The 19,673-nt window shown below is 47.8% G+C and overlaps 1 protein-coding gene and 1 long non-coding RNA gene across 7 annotated transcripts in view; one reads left to right on the top strand and one right to left on the bottom strand.

The window, feature by feature from the left end:
- Positions 1-19,673, bottom strand: part of ATP8A2 (ATPase phospholipid transporting 8A2) — a 631,188-nt gene that overhangs the window by 377,757 nt on the left and 233,758 nt on the right. The gene's annotated exons all lie outside the window — the stretch shown is intronic.
- LOC135980901 (uncharacterized) lies at positions 12,945-18,323 on the top strand. The gene is made up of 2 exons (XR_010597828.1): positions 12,945-13,413; positions 16,324-18,323. It is a non-coding gene; the product is annotated as an uncharacterized LOC135980901 (long non-coding RNA).

Genomic DNA, 19,673 nt, shown 5'->3' with positions numbered 1-19,673 from the left:
GACTTTTACTGTAAAAGAAAACAGAAACATTCAGTTTCATGTCAATTTACTTAAATGTGCCCATCTTTCTAGAACGTTTTTATTAAAGTTTATCTAATAAATGTGATACCCACATCAATTACTGACAAATAATTTTAATAAGAAAAAACAAAACCATCAAGATCAAATTTAATTTTAAAATTGAACTACTGAAGTCATTTCCCTAAAGACCACAGCTTTACAATAGCTTTCTTTTATTAATATTTACTAAACCTATTAACTCCATCCACTGAACTATGAAGTACTATAATTTCTCCATCAATAGCATGACCACATAACTCCTTGGAACTTGATAATATTACCATTCTTGGGTGTAGTAAATCTAATAGACCTGGCAATTAAATTCTAATAACTTTAAAAGCTCAGTGAAAGTTTTCCAAAACCAACCTCCTATACCTTTGACCCAAGTCTCCCTTCCTTATTATATTAATGGATATTTCCCAATTTATCTGTGAAATAATCATTACATCATAATATTTTTCATTACAGTACAAACCTAATTTACTAAAAAACCCACTTAACCAATTTATTTTATCCACCCAAGTTGCACAGGAGAGACCTTTGCTCCTACAAAGCTACTAAGCTCCACAGGAGAATTTAAATGCCCTGATGACCCCCTCTTCCACTGAGACAGGTGGATTGTTGAAGTCAAACAATTTTGGTCACAATTAGCTAGTAATATGTATGGTCCCTTTTATTATTGCGAAATTGGATCATTTGGGTTTCTACAAAAGGTGAAGTTTTATAACTCCACACGTCAACTAAGACACCCTAATTAATAACAAGGGCCAAATTCTGCCATCCTGAATCCTATAAAATTCCTTATGACTCAAATGAGAGTTCTGCTTAATTATGGGCCACAGAAATGACCTTTGTATTTACTTCAGTCAGATAAGTACACATCACAACAATAGAAGCCTTACAGTATTTGCAGGCATTGAAGTTGGTTTTCTAATTATTATCTCATTACCACTCCTTCTGAAATGATTAGGGTTACCATATTTCAGCAAGCAAAAAAGAGGACGGGAGGAGCCCCACCCCTGTCCTTCCCTAGCCCCGCCCCTGTCCTGCCCTGGCCCCGCCCACTTCCCGCCCCCCTCAGAACCCCCAACCCTCCCCCCCGCTCCTTGTCCCCTGACTGCCCCCTCCTGGGACCCCTGCCCCTAACTGACCCCCCAAGACTTCACCCCCTACCTAAGCCTCCCTGCCTCTTGTCCCCTGACTGCCCCCTCCTGAGACCCTCCCCCCCCATCCTAACTGGCCACCTAGGACCCTACCCCCTACCTGTGCCCTGACTGCTCCAACCCTTATCCACACCCCCACCCCCAGACAGACCCCTGGGACTCCCATGCCCCATCCAACCACTCCCCACCCCCTGACAGCCCCCCCCCCCCAGAACTCCCGACCCATCTAAACCCCTCTGCTCCCTGTCCCATTGACTGCTCCAATCCCTCTCCCCACTCCTGCCTCCTGACAGCCCCCCCCCAGAACTCCCAACCCCCCCCCGCTCCTTGTCCCCTGACTGCCCCCTCCTGGGACCCCTGCTCCTAACTGCCCTCCAGAACCCCACCCCCTACCTAAGCCTCCCTGTTCCTTATCCCCTAACTGCCCCTTCCTAAGACCCCCCACCCTAACTGCCCCCCAGGACCCTACCCCTACCCGGACCCTGACTGCCCAAAACCTTATCCACACACCCCTCCCAGAAAGCCCTCCCCGATCTCCCGACCCCCCCCCCCCCCGGTCTCTTGACTGTCCCCTCCAGAACCTCCCTGCCCCTTCTCCGACCCCCTGGCTCCCTTGTCATTGGCCTTCGGTTCGCCTAAGGTCTCTCTGGGAGCTTGCTGAGTCTGAGCCATTCTCCCGGCACGCTGGGCAGCAGTGGGGGAGAAGCTCCAGACTGCCGGAGGCGAATGCAGGGAGGGAGGGAGGGAGTGAGCTATGCTGCAGGGGGAGGAGGGGGAAGTGGAGGAGGGACTCTCTCTCGCTGTCGGAGCCCCATGTAAGTGGCACCATCCGGCTGCCCTGTTAGCCGCGCGTGCTCTGCATGGGGGGGGGGGAAGTCCGGACATTAACAAATTCCCCCCGAACGCTATTTTTAGTTAAAAAATCCGGACATGTCCGGGGGAATCCGGACGAATGGTAACCCTAGAAATGATGCCCAAGCATTATTTTCTAAGCAAAACATGGACTGTAAAAGAAACTTATTGACATAGAATCATGGAAATGTAGGGCTGGAAGGGTTCTTGATAGGTCATCAAGTAAACCTAAACCTTTCCTGACAAATGGTTGTCCAACCTATTCTTAAAATCCTCCAGGGCTAAGAATTACACAATCTCCCTTGGAAGCCTACTTACCTAGCCTTCTAGTTAGAAAGTTTTTCCTAATATCTAACCTAATTCTTCATTGCTGCAGATTAAACCTATCACTTCTTTTCCTACCTTCAGTAGGCCTGGAGCACAATTGATCACTGTCCTCTTTATAACAACCCTTAACATATTAGAAGACCGTTATCAGGTTTCTCCCCACCCCATCTTCTTTTCTTAAGTCTAAGCATGTCTAGTTTTTTAACCTTTCTTCATAGGCTATGAACCTTTTGTCATTTTACTGCTCTCCTCTGGACTCTCATCAATTTATCCACATCTTTCCCAAAGTATGGAGCCCAGAATTGGCACAGTACTCCAGCTGGGACCTGACCAGTGCGAAGTAGAACAGGACAGTGTCTTACATATGACACTCCCATTTAATACACCTCAGAATGATATTAGGCTTTTCCCCCAACTACAGCACATTGGTAATTCATTCAATTTGTGATCCATTATAACCCCCCAGGTCCCTTTCAGCAGTACTATCACCTAGGCCATTTTATAGTTGTGCATTTGATTTTTTCTCCTTCCTAAGTGAAGTACTTTGGATTTGGCTTTATTGAATTTCATTTTATAGGTTTCAGACCAATTCTCTAATCTGTCAAGGTAGCTTTGAACTCTAATCCTGTCCTCCAAAGTGTTTGCAACCCCTACCAGCTTGGCGTCATCCACAAATTTTATAAGCATACGTTCCACTCCGTTATGCAAGTCATTAATGAAAACATTGACTAGTACCAGATGGAGAGCTGACCCTTATGGGATCTTACTAGATATGCCCTCCTAGTTTGACATTGATAACTACTCTAAATATACTCTTTCAACCAGTTGTGCACCCGCCTTATATTAAATTTAAATTTATTTTAGACCACATTTCCCTGGTGGAAATGATTCCATCCTGCCCGACAATATCACCAAAATCCATTAAAACACATTTTATAATTACAGCACATCTTGAAAGTTCTATTAAACTATACACTGTACACCAATAACACAATGTATCTATCATTTTCTACCTACTTTATGCACTTATGTGGTGCATCTCCATTAAGATAGTAATCAAGTACTTCACACTCTTTAACATATTTACCCTCTCAACACCCCAGTACAGTAGGGAAGTGCTATTATTCCCCCAATCTTATAGATGGAAACTGTGGCACAGAAAGGTTAAGTAGTGCCCAGGTCACACAAGAAATTTGTGGCAGAGTAGCATGAGCAGCAAGTATCATAAGCAGGTGGAGGCTGCACCTTCCCAAATAGCCTGGTGTGGCCCCGCCCACACTCCGCACCCAGGTCCCCTCCTGCAGTTCCCAGTGCTCTTCCATGGCCCAAGCTGGTTGGGGTGGGCAGGCCTGCCACCGGGACTCGGGAGGGCTGATGCTGGGGCCTGGGCAACGCTGCCCGCCCGGCGCTCGGACTGCACCACACGGCCACCTGGTACTCCAGGCTGGGGACACTGGGACTGCGCTACCCAGCCACCCACCGCTCCGGGGCTGGGGGTGCTCGGGTGGCCCGGGGCTGGGGCAAGGGCTGCAATGGGGGTGCTCTGGGTTCCTGTAGGGGAGGGGGGCAGAAGGGGAGGTGGAGGGGCGGGGCCTTGGACAGAAGGGGAGGCCTCTGACCTCCTGGTATTCTGATCCAGCGTGACTCTGGTTACTGACTTGTGGTTCTGACCTCCAGTTTGTCTCCTGCTTTTGACTTCCCAGTATCCCAACCCAACTGACTCCTGACTGAGGATTCCAGCTCTGACCACTACGTCTGACTGCCCCCAACACAGCCCTGACAGCTTGTTCAGACCACAATAACCCTATGAGACTGAGCCCAGTACGAGAAGGATGGATCGAGCCACACTGCCACCCCCACCACAAGCATTGGATTCACCCAATTGGGCCCTCTGCCTGCAGGTGGATAATCAAGCTCTGCAGGCCCAAGTTGTGCAGCTGATTGGGAAAAGCAAGTGAGGCAGTTCATTGCTGAGAACACCATACTTGAGCACTGCTTGCAGTGCCTTTCCCCAAACAGGGTCCTACGATACCCATGCCTGAAAGGTTCAGTGGGAACTACCGGTGGTTCTGGGACTTCATGAACCAATACAGGCTTCTGTTCCTGATGCACCCCCAGAATGTATGCCTCTGATCAGTCCAAGGTGGCTTTCGTAATCAGCCTGCTGACAGGAGATACATTAGACTGGGCCTCCCCACTGCTGGAAGGCCATAGTCTGGTGCTGTCAAACTGGGAGGCCTTCCTCTGGTCAATATCAACCATCTTCGATGACCCGCACCAAGCTTGAACAGCCGACGCTATCATGAGGAGACTCAGGCAGGAGTCAGGTACAGTTGCCTCCTATGCAGCTAAGTTCCACTGCTTCATAGTAGATACTGAGTAGAATGAAGCAGCACAACTATACCAGTTCCAGTGGGGCATGCAGGAAGAGAGCAAAGATGAACTGGCCCACGTAGAGAGACCTATGGGCCTGGATGCCCTTGTGGACCTTGCCATCTGCATCAATGATTGGCTATAAGAACAAAGAGAGGAGAAAAGAGGTTCCCTGCAGTCCTGCTACCCGTGTACTGGAACCTCGCCTCCTGCATCACCCACCAAACCCACACAAGCCAAATTGCCTCATCAGTGGCTCACCCCGAAGAAAAATAACGGCGCTGTCAGCTCCACCTGTGCTTCTACTGTGGCCAACCTGGATACGCCATCTCGAACATCAAGGAGCTTGGGGAACCAAGCCAGTTCAAACATGGTGGGGGAAACCAATGTGGTCTTTGAGGAAAATGAGTTTCCTTATACTCCAGTCCTCGCTGAGATACACAGAGCCCCATCTGGGGGCTTTCCATTTACTGGTGCCTGTCCAGCTGCACATCCCAGGGGACCCCCAGTAGATCCCCCTACAACAGGCACTCATCGATTCAGGAACAACGGATAATTTTATGCGATCACTCAGGCCCTACAGATTCCCCTGCAACACCGGAAATTGTTGAAACTATTGATGGCTCTCCACTATCTTCAGGTGCAGTTGTGGAGGAGACTGTCCCCCTGGAGGTCATTATTCAGGGACACAGAGAGATAATTCAGTTTGGCATATCCATTCCTTATATTTTCCCCTGATCCTTGACAACTCCCGATTAGCCTTTCACAACCCCATCATTCAGTGGTGAGAACAGAAGATCACTTTCCCACTGGAATTCTGTCAATGGCATGACCAGGGGCCAGTGAAGGTTGCACCAAGGCCCAAGAAGGGCCAAGTAGGTCTAGTCACCCACATCAAAACCCCTACCAAGGGGACTATCGAACTCCTCCCCCCCTCCCCCACGTCACAAGTACTGTGACTATGTGGACATCTTAGAAAAGAAGAATGCAGAGAGGCTCCCCACAGATCAGGACTATGACTGCCCCATAAAACTCCAGCCAGAGATGAAGATACCATTTGGGCAGATCTATGCAATTTCAGAGCCTGAACTGGCAGTGTTGCGGGAATAACTTCAGGAGAACCAGGCCCAGAAGTTCATCCACAGGTTCACCTCACCAGTCGGTGTCCCAGCTCTTTTCATAAAAATGAAAACCTTCCATCTCTGCGTCGATTACCAAGCCATAAACCAGGTAAACCGTTGCCCACTATCGCTAATCCCCAAGTTTTTGGATCCACATATTCATTAAACTGGACCTCTGGGGAGCTTACAATCTCATCCATATCCGAGAGGGGGGATGAGGGCAAGGCTGCCTTCCAAACCTGCTATGCCATTTTGAATATTTAGTCATGCCATTTGGATTGACCAATGCCCCAGCAACATTCCAGCACTTTACTAATGACGTGTTATGAGACCTGTTTGGATCATATATTGATTTTCTCAGATGACTTGGACCAACACACCATTTACGTCTGCACAGTTCTGGAGAAACTATGGCAACACGGTCTCTATGCTAAACTGGAAAAGTGTGTATTCAATCAGACCACAACTGAGTTCCTGGGTTTCATCCGCGGAAGGAATCAGGATGGACCCATGCAAGGTAGCCAGGCAGCCCCTCACAATGTGTGGAACCTACAAAGTTTTCTAGGCTTTGCAAATTTTTAATTGGAGGTTCATCTCAAATTTTTCAAAACAAATAGAGCCACTCATTGCCCTACTCTGGAAGAATGCCCAATTCCACTGGTCGCCCAAGGCCCAGCACACATTCCAACAGCTAAAACTTGCCTTCACCACTGCTCAAGTATTGGCCCACATGGGTGGTGGGTATCACAGACCAGGGGACTGAGGCTCCCCAAACAGCCCGGCATGGCCCCGCCCATGTTCTGCCCCCAGGACCCCTCCTACCTGCTTCCAGTTCCCACTCTTCTGCTGGCGCTCAGACTGGGGTGGGCTGGTCAGCAGCTGGAATTTGGGGCAGCGGGGGCCGGAGCACGTGCCAGTCTGTGGCTGGGACTCAAGGTGGCTGGGGCCGCGCTGCCTGCCCGGCACTCCAGGGCTGGATGCACTGGGGCCACACTGCCCACCCAGTGCTCAGGGGCTGGAGGCAGTCCTCTCCCAGAGTAACGGACCCAAGCAAGTACTGCACCTCATCATCTATTACTTGAGAAAGCTTACCCCTGCCAATGAAAACTATGAAATCCTGAGCAAAGAGCTCTTAGCAATCAAGACTGTCTTTGAAGAATGGCAACATTACTTGGAAGGGGCCCATCAACCAGTCCAAATGTTTACGCATCACAAGAATCTGGAGTACCTGTGTTGGGCCAAGGCCCTAAACCAATGACAGCTTCAGTGGGCCCTGTTCTTCTGGTTTCACTTTACCTTGACCTACCACCCTGGAACTACAAATGGCAAGGCTCTGCCTTGTCCTGAAGGTATTGCCCTGATCTACAAGGCCCCAGTCCGGAACCAGCCCACATTCTCAAGTCCCATAACTTTCTCAATGTGACTCACCACCACGACCTGCTCACACTCATCTGCTCTGCCTCTGTCATTCCACCTGAAAAGATGGCCATTATCAGCCAAGACACCCATGATACTCGGGAGGGGATCATGTTCATAGGGGACCACATCTATGTTCCCCCCAGATCTGTGAGAGTGGCAGTTCTTCAACTGTGCCACGACTCCATCCTGGTTGGACACTTGGGGCAACATAAAACCTGACAACTAACATTCGTACTTCTGGTGACCCTGTATGAGCCCCACAATGAAGACCTTTGTTGCTTCCTGACAGGTGTGTGCTTGCACCAAGATCCCATGCCAGAAACACTGTGGCCTCCTCCAACCCCTGGACACCCCATCTCGGCCCTGGGAGGCCATTTCCTTGGACTTTGTGATGGAACTACCAGAATCGAGTGACTTCATGACCATCCTGACAGCGGTGTATTGCTTTTCAAAGATGGTCCATTTAATTCCCTACAGGGGTCTACCCTCTGAAGGGGAAACCGCCCAGCTCTGGATAAACAATATAGTCCATTTTCATGGCTCCCAGATCACATCACCTCCGAATGGGGGCCCCAGTTCTCTGCCCACTTCTGGCATGGAGCCCTACTCTTGTTAGGAATCTCTGTGTACCTGTCCTCTGCCTACCATTCTCAGTCAAATGGCCAAATGGAAAGAATCAACCAGTTCCTAGAGCAATACGTATGATCCTACACCAACCATCACTAGGACGAATGGTCTGCACTATTACCATATGTCGAGGTCTCCTATAATAATGCAGACCATGCATCCAAGGGTCACCGGCCTTTCTTTGTTAACTATGGGTACAACCCGCAATTTCACCCACAATTACCAAAATCCTCCCCAACCCATTGACCTTGGACCTAGAACAGCACATCAATCACACCCAAGAAGTAGTGAAGGAACATCTGGAGATGGCAAGGGAGGATTATAAAAAGGATGCAGACAAACGTAAGCAACAAGTCCCAGCCTACTCTGTGGGACAAAAGGCGTGTCTCTCTACAGAACTCCTCCACACAGACAGACCCTCTCAGAAACTATACCACTGGATCTTTAGCCCATATTGGATTAACAGATCAACCCCGTCACCTTTGAGCTCCAGCTCCCTTGATCATTTATAGAGTCCATCCTGTATTCCATGTCTCACTCCTAAAACCCCATACTGAGAACACATTTCCCCATAGAGCCCAATCTTCACCCCCCACCAGTGCAAGTACAAGGTCAGGAAGAATACGTTGTCCACGAAGTCTTTGATTCCAAGGTCGGGCGAAGTACATTGTGGTACCTGATTAACTGACTGTGAAGGTTATGGCCCAGGCGAACGCATCTGAGAGCCAGCAGAAAAATGTTCAAGCTCCCACTTTTGATTTGGGCCTTCCATAGGCACCCCTAGGGGAGGGGAGTAGTGTCATGACCCACAGGCTGGGCAGCCTTCTGACAACAGCTGACTCAGGATCCATGAAGCCTAGCCCCAGTCTGAGGATCCGTCCCCGACATCCCATTGGCAAAGTTCCAGAGCAGCCGATGGGCCTGCTGCCCCCATCTAAACCAAGAAGAGGAACAGGAAGCTGTCAACCCTGCTCTGAACTGTGTACCTGGTGCCTCCCCTCATACTCTCCTGGCCTGACTTCCCGGAAGCCCGACCTGGCTTGGCTCCACACCTCTAACTTGTGGTTCTGATCTCTGCTTTGTCTCCTGCCTCTGACCTCCTGCTATCCTGACACGAGCTGACGCTGGTTACTGACTTGTGGTTCTGATCTCCAGTTTGTCTCTTGCTTTTGACCTTCCAGTATGCCAACCCAGCTGACTCCTGACTGAGGACTCCAGCTCTGACCACTAGGTCTGATTGCCCACAATTTGGCCCTGATACACACCTTTCAAGGACCATGAGTCCTACACATGCTTATCACAACATGTGGGATACCTCAGCCAGTATCAAATGCCTCAACAACAAGTACCTAGGGGAATCTAATCACTGTACTTTCAAATGAACTCACACATAAAATTGATAAAAGGCAAAAACACACCATTACCTATGGGTGAACACTTTTCACAAAGCGATCGGTCCATAACTGACTTCTCAGTCCTCATCCTCAAAGGAAGCCTCACAACACCTTCAAAAGACAATCCTGGGAACTTCAATTTATAACTCTGCTGGACACTAAAAATCATGGATTTAAACAAGGATACTGATTTTATGGCTTATTACAACAACTTGTAATACACCCTACTGCCTGCTAACCCTTAACAGCCCACTTCACTTTAAGTGGTCTCCTACAGCATGGGTGAACCCCTTATGCTTAACAATTTGTCCCACCTTATATTTAGCTTGGACACACTGTTTACCTTCCCCAGACCTGATGAAGCGCTATGTGAAGTTTGAAAGCTCATCCCTTCCACTAACAGAAATTGGCCTAATAAAAGAGATTACCTCACCTACCTTGTCTCTCTGTGGACATTTGCAAGGCAGCATTCATTTGGCCTTAAGAAGTCACACAGTATGCCCTTGGGGTGTCCTGAATTTAATTTTGACACATTAAAATTGCTTAGTCAAAGGGTGAGAACAACTGCAAATTCAGGTACTCAAGAAGTTAATTCAGTTAGAATAATTTATTCAAAAAAATCTTAAATCCAAGACTCAAGACCCCAATTCCTAGATTCTGGCTATGTTTATAAGATCTAGACCTGTGTTGTGTTGAATGCCTTCATCTCCCTCTGAAGTCTGTGGAAGCTGAAAGTGTTCATCACCTTTGAAAATCAGGACATTATTGGACAACTGAAGCAAGTTCCTCTACTCAACTTGTTGGCATTTCTGTTTGTCTGTAACACAATAACTTCTTAATCCCTTCCAAAATTTCAGGATGTTCCAGGCATCAGTGGGCAGACCCCTATTGATTTTGGTGAAATTCAGAAAACTGGAAAGGTGAAATGGGAGACACAGATCCCTTGGCCTGGGCAAGAAGGGAAGACCGGGATATGAAGGATATGTGTCCTTAGTCAAGTGATGGAATTGGGGGCACACAGAGTCCCTGCATGAGGGAGAGGTGAGGGTTGGTGGAAGTCCCTGAAGAAGAGGATGTGAGGACGCTACACAGGGAGCTTGTGAGGGGAATTGGAGGACTTCAAGGAGCTCTTGTGTATGCAATGAGTTCAGCCTACAGAAGCTATTAAGTGCGCAACCCCTAGTTTAAGTATCTAAACATGGATTTCGGTGTCTCACAAATTACACAAGTTTTGAAATTTTGGCCTAAGTATTTTGAAGTATTTGGCCTCACAACCTACCATCTTGACCTGCTACATACAAATTCCACTCATTTAGACGATAATTGTATATGAGTCTATCAGGGCAGAATTGGCCCATATTGTTATATATTATAGGCCAAATTCTACTTTACACCTGGCTATATCTGCAAAATTTCCATTCATTCCAGTGGAGTTACTCTGGATTACTGTGAGAAGAATTTGGGTCAGTGTCTTAACCCTTGAAGTGAGGAATTGTTGTCCACCTTTAATAAAAGAAACTGATATTTTTGTGTAGTTCTGATGCGTTACACTAAGCAGTTGTCCTCTCAACTATCAAAAGGTACTAATGGATTAGCATGAATCTATCATCCAGAAGAGATCAAAACTATCTAAATGTAGCAGCACCATTACCGGTATTTCACATTTTTAGGCTTACGTGTCTTGTTATAAATAGTAAAGAATTAACCACAATGGACAAAAAGAAAAAAACAAGAATGCTCCAGATTCATCCCTGGCTTAACTCCCCCGCCAAGCTGACCCATTATATCCACCTACCATCCAGTCTGAATTACTACCTGCACAATTTACCACAGCACCTTTTTCTTGTGCAGTAAAACCTGCTTTAGAGACCACCTCTGAAGAGAAACCACCTGTTACAAGTGACTATTTGCAGAGGCCCCGGAACATCCCGCTTTCGGGTGTGCAAACCTTTCAAGAGAGTCCACCCCTTACAAGTGACGACTTTTGCTAACTCCCATGAATGGTCGCTCTTGGCAGGTTTTATTGTACATTATTCATATTCCATGTTTTATGAGCCCTGTGCTGCTCCCACTGAAGTTAACAGCAAAATACTTATTCTTAGAGACTTTTAAAGTTTATCCTCTGAAGACAGCTCTTATTGTGGTTTACTACCAGTTGTCTACAATTGACAAATAGTTAGCTATTAAATGTATTCAATAAAATATGTACTTATGCATATATTCAAATTAATCACTTTTTAAAATAATCAGTTAAAGAAATTAACTTTCCTTTCCACTGATCAATATTTCTTAAAAGGACAATTTTGTACCACCCAGCAACAAGAAACAACATTACATGTGTACATAATGCTGAAGTTTTCATTGGGAAAGCGCCAGAAGTCCAGTAAGGGGCCTGGATGAATCGTCTTCTGATGCATTTCACCTCTAGCTGTAAATATTTCTTCCTAGAAATTAACAAAAATGCCTGTGTTCCAATACCACTCATTGTATGTGTCTGAGAAGCTACCAGCAGCCTCCAATCAGTAGATGTATTGGCATTCTGCTACCCTCCAAAAGGTCCATTGTGGCATGGCCTGCATTTACTGTACGGTTGTTTGCATGAAAAGGGTGGGGTGGGGGTTAAAAATGGAAAGTTTTAGCCCTACACCCCAATTATTTCCCTAATCCTGCCTGAAACTAGAACATTTGGGTCACATGCCAAGAGCTTGTACTTGCTCGAATAAACAACATACATGAGCAGCCTCCAAAATATATTCAACAGGTAACAGTGTGCCTACATGTGATTTTTACTGTTCCTTCAAAAAAATGCAAAATCCAGAACTCCCAGACATCACATGGATTTGTGTTATTTTTGGAGTACCACAAGTTCGTAAAATAATGAATGGATTACACTCTTCGACACAGGTAGTCTTCCACCTATGGTTTTGAGAAATATAACATGAAGAATAGTTTTTATTTATAACAAATAACCCCAAGATAATTCATCACAAGTTGCCAAAATACATTAGCACAATTCTTCATTTTATTCAACTGTTTCACACCACCACAATTGGGAGAACACAAATAAATGAAAATTAACCATACAAGATGTGGGGTAGAGGCTGACCCATTTGGAACACTGTGCATGTCTCACAGCAAAGTGAAAAGCCTGAAACATGACACGTTGGATTTGCGACTGTAGTATGCTGCCCGGGCTGTAGTATGTCAGGTTCAAAAATCCATTTTATAATGTGCCTTTCACTTTGTTGACGTCACTAGGCCTCACCCTAGGTAACTCGGGAGGGTGGAAGGCCACTAAATGTCAATGAAGCTTCCTGCACTAGGCCTAAGTGAACCAAACGCTATCCTTCCATGTTTAAACTCTAATCAACCTCAAAAGCCAGGTGCAATTGGAATATGTAAGCAACCAGTTATCTGTGTGCAACCCCCTGCTCAAGCAGTAATAATGAGGCCTGCATGTTTCTGGATGAAGGGAAAAAGGACAAGATAACAGTTTAAAGAGGTTGCTAACAAGCTAGGCTTATAGCTGCCAAGAATGACTTAACTATTACCAGGGATGGGAGGGGTAGAGGGAGGAATGGGGGGGAGGGCTAGAGGGGAAAGGGGGGGGGGGGGTGAGGCTTAACTGCAAAATGTATAAAAGAAGAAAAACTGTTCCTGTTAACGTGCTTGATCTGAGATGTGCCTGTCTCCTTGCACCGCTTTGGGATCCCAAATAAACTTTGTTTGCTTCTCCCCCTGGTGTGTTTATTGACGCGAAGCACACCGGGCAACGGACCCGCTGTTGCTTTGCCTTGGGCACTCTGTGCTGGCAACAGTTTTGGCGCCCAACGTGGGGCACGAGGCTGAAATTTAGCCTTGCCCGGACCCCTCTCGGAGGTCGACAGATTGCGGCGACGACCGACGCCCAGCGCGCACCGGTGACTTTACCGGGGGCCTCGGCGGAGACGTGGTTTGGTTGACCCCAGAGGGCACAACGGTGCAACGCACTCGAGTAGTGGAGAAGCAGCTGCGGGCGACGGTGGGGAACCGGTCCCGTGGATAGGGCGACGGTGCAGAACCGGACCCTTGGATAAGGTAGGAAAAGTCCAGTGGGGACTTTATCTGTCTTGACCTGGGGACGCCCAGTGTCTACCTGTTATGACCTGGGGACGCCCAGTGTCTCCCTACGGGGCAGGGACAGAGTATGGCAGGCAGGGTAAGGTGTACACCCTTGGAATGCATTCTGGTGAACTGGAAAGTGTTTGGATCGGATCCGTTGGTTAAAAGTAAACTGAAAAGGTTCTGTACAGTAGACTGGCCTCAATATCAGCTAGAGGACCAGGAAAGGTGGCCACCGGAAGGATCACTTAATTATAATACAATCCTTCAATTACTTCTGTTTTGTCAGCAAATGGGTAAATGGAATGAACATATGTATGTACAGTTGTTTATGTTGTTAAGAGATAGGTTAGATATTTTGCAAAAGTGTAATTTGACTCCGACAGGTTCGGTAGTAGCTACTGTTAGTTCCCAGAACCCCCCCACAGCTGTAATGGCAGGTCCGGTGTCCCCTTCGGCTATCACACCCCCACCATATAAAGACAAGGTGTCTCAGGTCCCAGAGATTGCCCCCTCGGTGGAATTTTATCCGTTGGTCACTGAGACCGTGGTGTCCAGACATGGCTCAGATAGGAATCAGGCCACTACTATGCAGGTTTACACCCATGTGCCTTTTAACCCGGTGGACCTAGCAGCCTTTAAGGCACAGGCAGGGGAATTCTCTACGAACCCAATCAAGTTTATCTCGGTCTTTGAAGGCTGCCTGGCTAGCTGTAACCCTGACTGGGATGATTGTAATGTCCTTATGCAGACCCTGCTGTCTGAGGTGGAGCATAATCAGGTTGTGTCTTAAGAAAAGGAAAAGAGGCAGGCGAAAATGATGGTCACAGCAGTACAGGCCGGTGGCAGGGGAAAATTCCAGGAAGGTGGAAGGGGCCAGGGAATAAGAGGACGTGGGCGCCCTGGCTCACAGGAAAGGCGTCTGGGTTGCAACCAGTGTGCCAGATGCCGAAAGGAGGGACATTGGAGAAATGAGTGCCCCGAAAGGGAAGCTACCCCTATAATGACAGCGAAGGATCAAGAATAGGAGTGTCAGGGGAGACGGACTATCCTGCCCCTGGAACCCCGAGTAAACATGCGGGTGGGAGATTCGGACATAGACTTTTTAATAGACTCTGGAGCTGCACGAACAGCCGTAAACCAACCTCTGCAGCTGCCTGTGTCAGAGTCCCTCACTGTGGTGGGTGCCTCAGGGAAAGGAATCAAATGCCCAGTATATGCCCCAGCGGAATGTGCTTTGGGAAACAGAACTCTATCTCACAAACTGGTTTACCTCCCTGATTGTCCAACGCTTCTACTAGGACGGGACCTGCTTTGTCGCTTAGGAGCCACCCTGCATTTCACCCAAGATGAAATAACCCTCACCTTACCTGCAGAGAATGCCTGGATAATGACCCTTGCAATTAAGCCCTCAGACATGCAAGCCCCAGAGTGGAGCAAGTGGGAAGACAAAAGGAGGGTTAAAAAGCAGCTTTGCTGGACAGTGTTGGCCCAGGGATTTAAAAATTCCCCCACCCTTTTCGGCCAGGCCCTGGCCAGAGACTTGGAGGAGTGGGACAATGAGGACAGGGTCCTCCTCCTGCAATATGTGGATGACTTGTTAATGGCTGCTGTGGGTCTCATCCCTTGCCTTAAAGCCACTGTGAGCCTCCTGAACTTTGTTGGACTCCTCAGAAGTGGGTGTGCTCGTCCTGGTTTGTTGCTCCAAAGCTCTGTATAGAAGTTATTTTACTGGAAAAGTTCATAATGGCAATGTGTATGTGTTCACTGTTGGGAAAAGGTGTATGAGTGAAGAGTGGAAGTTTCCTTTGTAAGTTAAAAGAAGCCAAGAAGGAGAGAAGGAAAAAGAACAGAACGAGTTAACTGAGGGAAAAAATATAGCTAGCAAGCTCAGTCCAAAGATAAGATGCTGGCACCATCCAAGGACACTGCCCAGAGCTAAGACTTGGCCGACAGCCAAGAAAAGGGGGGGCCTGAATGGGCCCAAGCAACTATGAGATCTGCAAAACACTGTCAGGCATTAATGAAATGTGTTAGGTTTCTTTTCTCACAGATAAAAGAAGTGCTACCCAAAGACCCTAGCAGCCCTGCCATTCATTGAAACAAGGAGACTGAGTCTACGTAAAGTCCATCAACGAAAAACTTCTTTGGCTCCACACTGGAAAGGCCCTTTCCAAGTCCTGTTAACCACCAACACCGCTGTGAAGTACCAAGGACTGCCCACCTGGACCCAGGCTTCTCACTGTAAAAAGACCCCTCCACCTCGGGAGGATTCTCCGACTGATGATAAGCCTATTTAAAGACAGGGTGATGTGCTAGTAACCTCTCCCCTGTATGATGCTGAACCACACTGTTTCAGGAAAAGAGAAGAAGGAACACTTGCTTCACTGAAACCACAAAGTCCAGGAATTCCTGACTACAAAAGACATTAAGAACTGACCCTGGTGAAGAAACAAAGAATTATACGCTGGCAGGGAGGCTGTTAGACCCCTGGCCTCCCAGGTACAGGCTGAATGTCTAGTCTGCCAAAAGAACAACCCTCGACCAGAAGATATCGGATGCCCTGCAAATCCCCTGGAAGCTCCACACTCCATGGCGACTGCAGGCCAGTGGAGTAGTGGAACGCACAAATCAGACACTTAAGCGGCACCTCTCAAAGGTCTGCCAAGAGGCTTCCCTTAAGTGGCCTGATGCCTTACCCCTTGTTTTGCTCCGCATTCGCGCTCTCCCAAAGGGCAGGTTAGGGCTCAGTCCCTTCGAGATTATGTTTGGAAGGGCATGGCCTATGAACGGTACACCGGTTCTGGCAGGGAAGTGGGAAATGGGGTGTGGCTTTTTATCTCAGTATATGTGCTCTCTGTCTGCTGTTCTCTGTTCTCTCCACAGGTATAGCAGAGATTTGCAGCCTCTCCCACTGGATGCCCCGTCCACTCCTTGCAGCCAGGCGATTCCATTCTCGTTCGGACCTGGAAGGACTAGCCTCTCCAAGAGAAGTGGAAGGGACCCCACACCGTCCTGCTGGTCTCCCACACAGCAGCAAAGGTCAAGGGACACAAGAACTGGATTCATCACTCCTGTCTGAAGGCAGTGCCCGCTCCTGAACGGTGGACCGTCCAGCCTACGGAAAAGGACTACCAGCGATGACCTGGGACTTAAACTGTTATTCAAAAAAACAATAAGATCTGCTGGGAATGCCCTGTGGTCTCTTTGGACAGTCGCAGCGCACTCCCCGTGAAAACTCTAAGCGTTGGTTGTGTTTACTCTCACAGGGCCGGCCTAACCTGGTGGCCTGGTCCTTTTGTTTTTAATCTGCCTACTATTAGTAATTGATATTTTGTAAGTATTTAAAAAATTGTAATTGTTAGGCCCTAGGGTCACCTGCCCAGCATGAGTTCAGGTCCAGGGTCTGCCACAGTGGTACTCTTTGCCATAGGGACACTCCTTTCGTTACCTCCCGTTCCCCCCAGGCACATGTGGGATGGAAAGGGATCCCTACTAACTTAGAAACAACACATATGAGTCCTTGAAGGTTTGCTTTGCCCAAGAGTTTAACCTAACTGCTAAGTATGCTCCCAAATCCTGCACCACGCAGCAGGGTTACCCTGGAGGATGGTCCCCCAAAATTGGTCAAATATCTGTTGGGGATGGTTCAGTAGGGGAAGAAATACCTCGGGTACCCCCTTGTGACAAAACTGTACCATTAAATCCCAGTATGCATTAAGGGACAACCCCTGGCCGCCCCAGGCAGCGTTAATCTTTGTATGCCACCTCAGAGCCCATTAAGGAAGGAGACAGGTTGGGTATAATCCTCCTCCCATCCCATGGGGTGGGACGACTAACCCAATTTTATCGCAGGCTCTCTGTGTTTCTCACCACATTCGCCAATGAAACCTTGGCCATAGAGAAGAGCCTTAACTCAGAGCTATACCAGCTCCGGTTGCTGTCCCTGAAAAACAGACAGGCCTTAAATTATGTTTTAGCCTCCCAGGGCGGGGTGTGTGCCTTTATTGGGAATGAATGTTGTACTTAGGTCCCGGAAAACTCACAGGACATTAACAAGCACATCCTGTCGGCCAAACAGGCTTTCAAGCAGTGGAAGGCCCAGGAAAGGAAACCCACAGTTTTCAATTCCCTTTGAAGTTGGTTGCCCAACCTAGGAGGACTGGGGGGTGGCCTTGTGCGTCTCCTCCTCACCGGTGTGGTATTGTGCCTGGTCACCCTCCTCCTAATTGCTTGTTTTAAAATGCTCCTCCGTAAGCTTTGTGCCCCCCGTTCCTCAAAAATCCCGGCATACCCTCTCATTGAAAACCCCAGCTTCATAGCACTTAATCATATCTTGTCCACAGAATATGAGAAAACTCAGCCAAAAGCTTGTTGAGTATTCTCAAAGGAGGGAGTTGTTGACGTCACTAGGCCTCACCCTAGGTAACTCGGGAGGGTGGAAGGCCACTAAATGTCAATGAAGCTTCCTGCACTAGGCCTAAGTGAACCAAACGCTATCCTTCCATGTTTAAACTCTAATCAACCTCAAAAGCCAGGTGCAATTGGAATATGTAAGCAACCAGTTATCTGTGTGCAACCCCCTGCTCAAGCAGTAATAATGAGGCCTGCATGTTTCTGGATGAAGGGAAAAAGGACAAGATAACAGTTTAAAGAGGTTACTAACAAGCTAGGCTTATAGCTGCCAAGAATGACTTAACTATTACCAGGGATGGGAGGGGTAGAGGGAGGAATGGGGGGGAGGGCTAGAGGGGAAAGGGGGGGGGTGAGGCTTAACTGCAAAATGTATAAAAGAAGAAAAACTGTTCCTGTTAACGTGCTTGATCTGAGATGTGCCTGTCTCCTTGCACCGCTTTGGGATCCCAAATAAACTTTGTTTGCTTCTCCCCCTGGTGTGTTTATTGACGCGAAGCACACCGGGCAACGGACCCGCTGTTGCTTTGCCTTGGGCACTCTGTGCTGGCAACAACTTCACTGGGAGGCATGTGACGAAATGCTGACACCCTCACAGCAATATATCTGCAGTACACGTTAGTGAGGTATATAGCATTGCTTGATTATAAGAGTTTACAGTATATTCTTTCCTCATGAAAAAACGCAGGAAATGAAAAGGTAGTCAGGAATATTCCAGGGCATTTGAGCCACAGAAAACCTGGCAGATTCTCTCTTCCGGGAGGAGAGGTTAGCAACGGCACAGTGGGGATAAGGGCGTGGCTCTCTAATTTCACATTCTTCTAAACAGATTATACCAGTCCCAAAGCTCTGGTGAGGAAAACTGTCTGTTTTAAGATTAGGAAGATGGTACTCCCTCACTACTTCACCAAGGTAGCGTGGAGCCCCCAAAAAGAGGAAGGAAGGACAGAGAGTAGGTGGCTTCACCCCAATGAATTGGCTAGCAAAGCTGGCTGGCTGCACAGAGAAGAGAATTTGACAAGCAGTGCAGCAGCACACATTTATTTCCCCTGTACTGTGGGGAAGCTTCAGAAGGCCTTTGGTCTCCCTGATTTCCTATGTGACACTCCTGAGGCAGGGTTGTGGTTAAAAAGCACAACTGAGGCCTTATGTAGGTCTGCAGAATATGCCCTCTTTTTAGAAGGCTGAAGTATTGTTTGATCATATTTTATGACAACATCAACTCCAACAGGCTAAGAAGCCTCTGGAAATTTCCTGGGACACTTTTGTAATTTCCGAGCAGGATTAAAATGCCAGTTTGTTCTTCTAAATTCCTGTGTGTGTGAAGAAAATGAATTCCTTCCCTGGCCGGTGGGCAAGGAAGCTTGAAGCTGTAAATCAGCTTTTAGCTAAGGCAGAAAGGTGATCCCACTCTAAGATTTGAGAAATTCCTTCTCAAAGAGGAAAATAAGGGGCCAATCTGCCAGAAAGAGAGAGCACACTTAGAAATGCAGATCTGTATTTTTGTCTTTCTGAAGGTCCAGTCACGCTCAAATCCTGCAAGACCTTGTGGCTCCAAATCACATGCTAAATCCCAAAAGATCTCAAGCCTACCCCCTAGGGTTACCATTCGTCCGGATTCCCCCGGACATGTCCGGCTTTTTAAGCTAAAAATAGTGTCCGGGGGGAATTTGTAAATGTCCGGACTTCCCCCCCCCCCATGCAGAGCACGCGCGGCTAACAGTGCAGCTGGCCGGATGGTGCCACTTACATGGGGCTCCGACACTCAGCCAGAGAGAGCACGTCCTCCTCCTCCCCCCTGCAGCAGAAATCACTCCTTCCCT

This window comes from Chrysemys picta, chromosome 1 (assembly GCF_011386835.1).
Source record: "Chrysemys picta bellii isolate R12L10 chromosome 1, ASM1138683v2, whole genome shotgun sequence".
Classification (NCBI taxonomy): Eukaryota; Metazoa; Chordata; order Testudines; family Emydidae; genus Chrysemys; species Chrysemys picta.
Note: the sequence above shows the minus strand (reverse complement) of the source record. Positions and strands in the feature narration are given on the sequence as shown.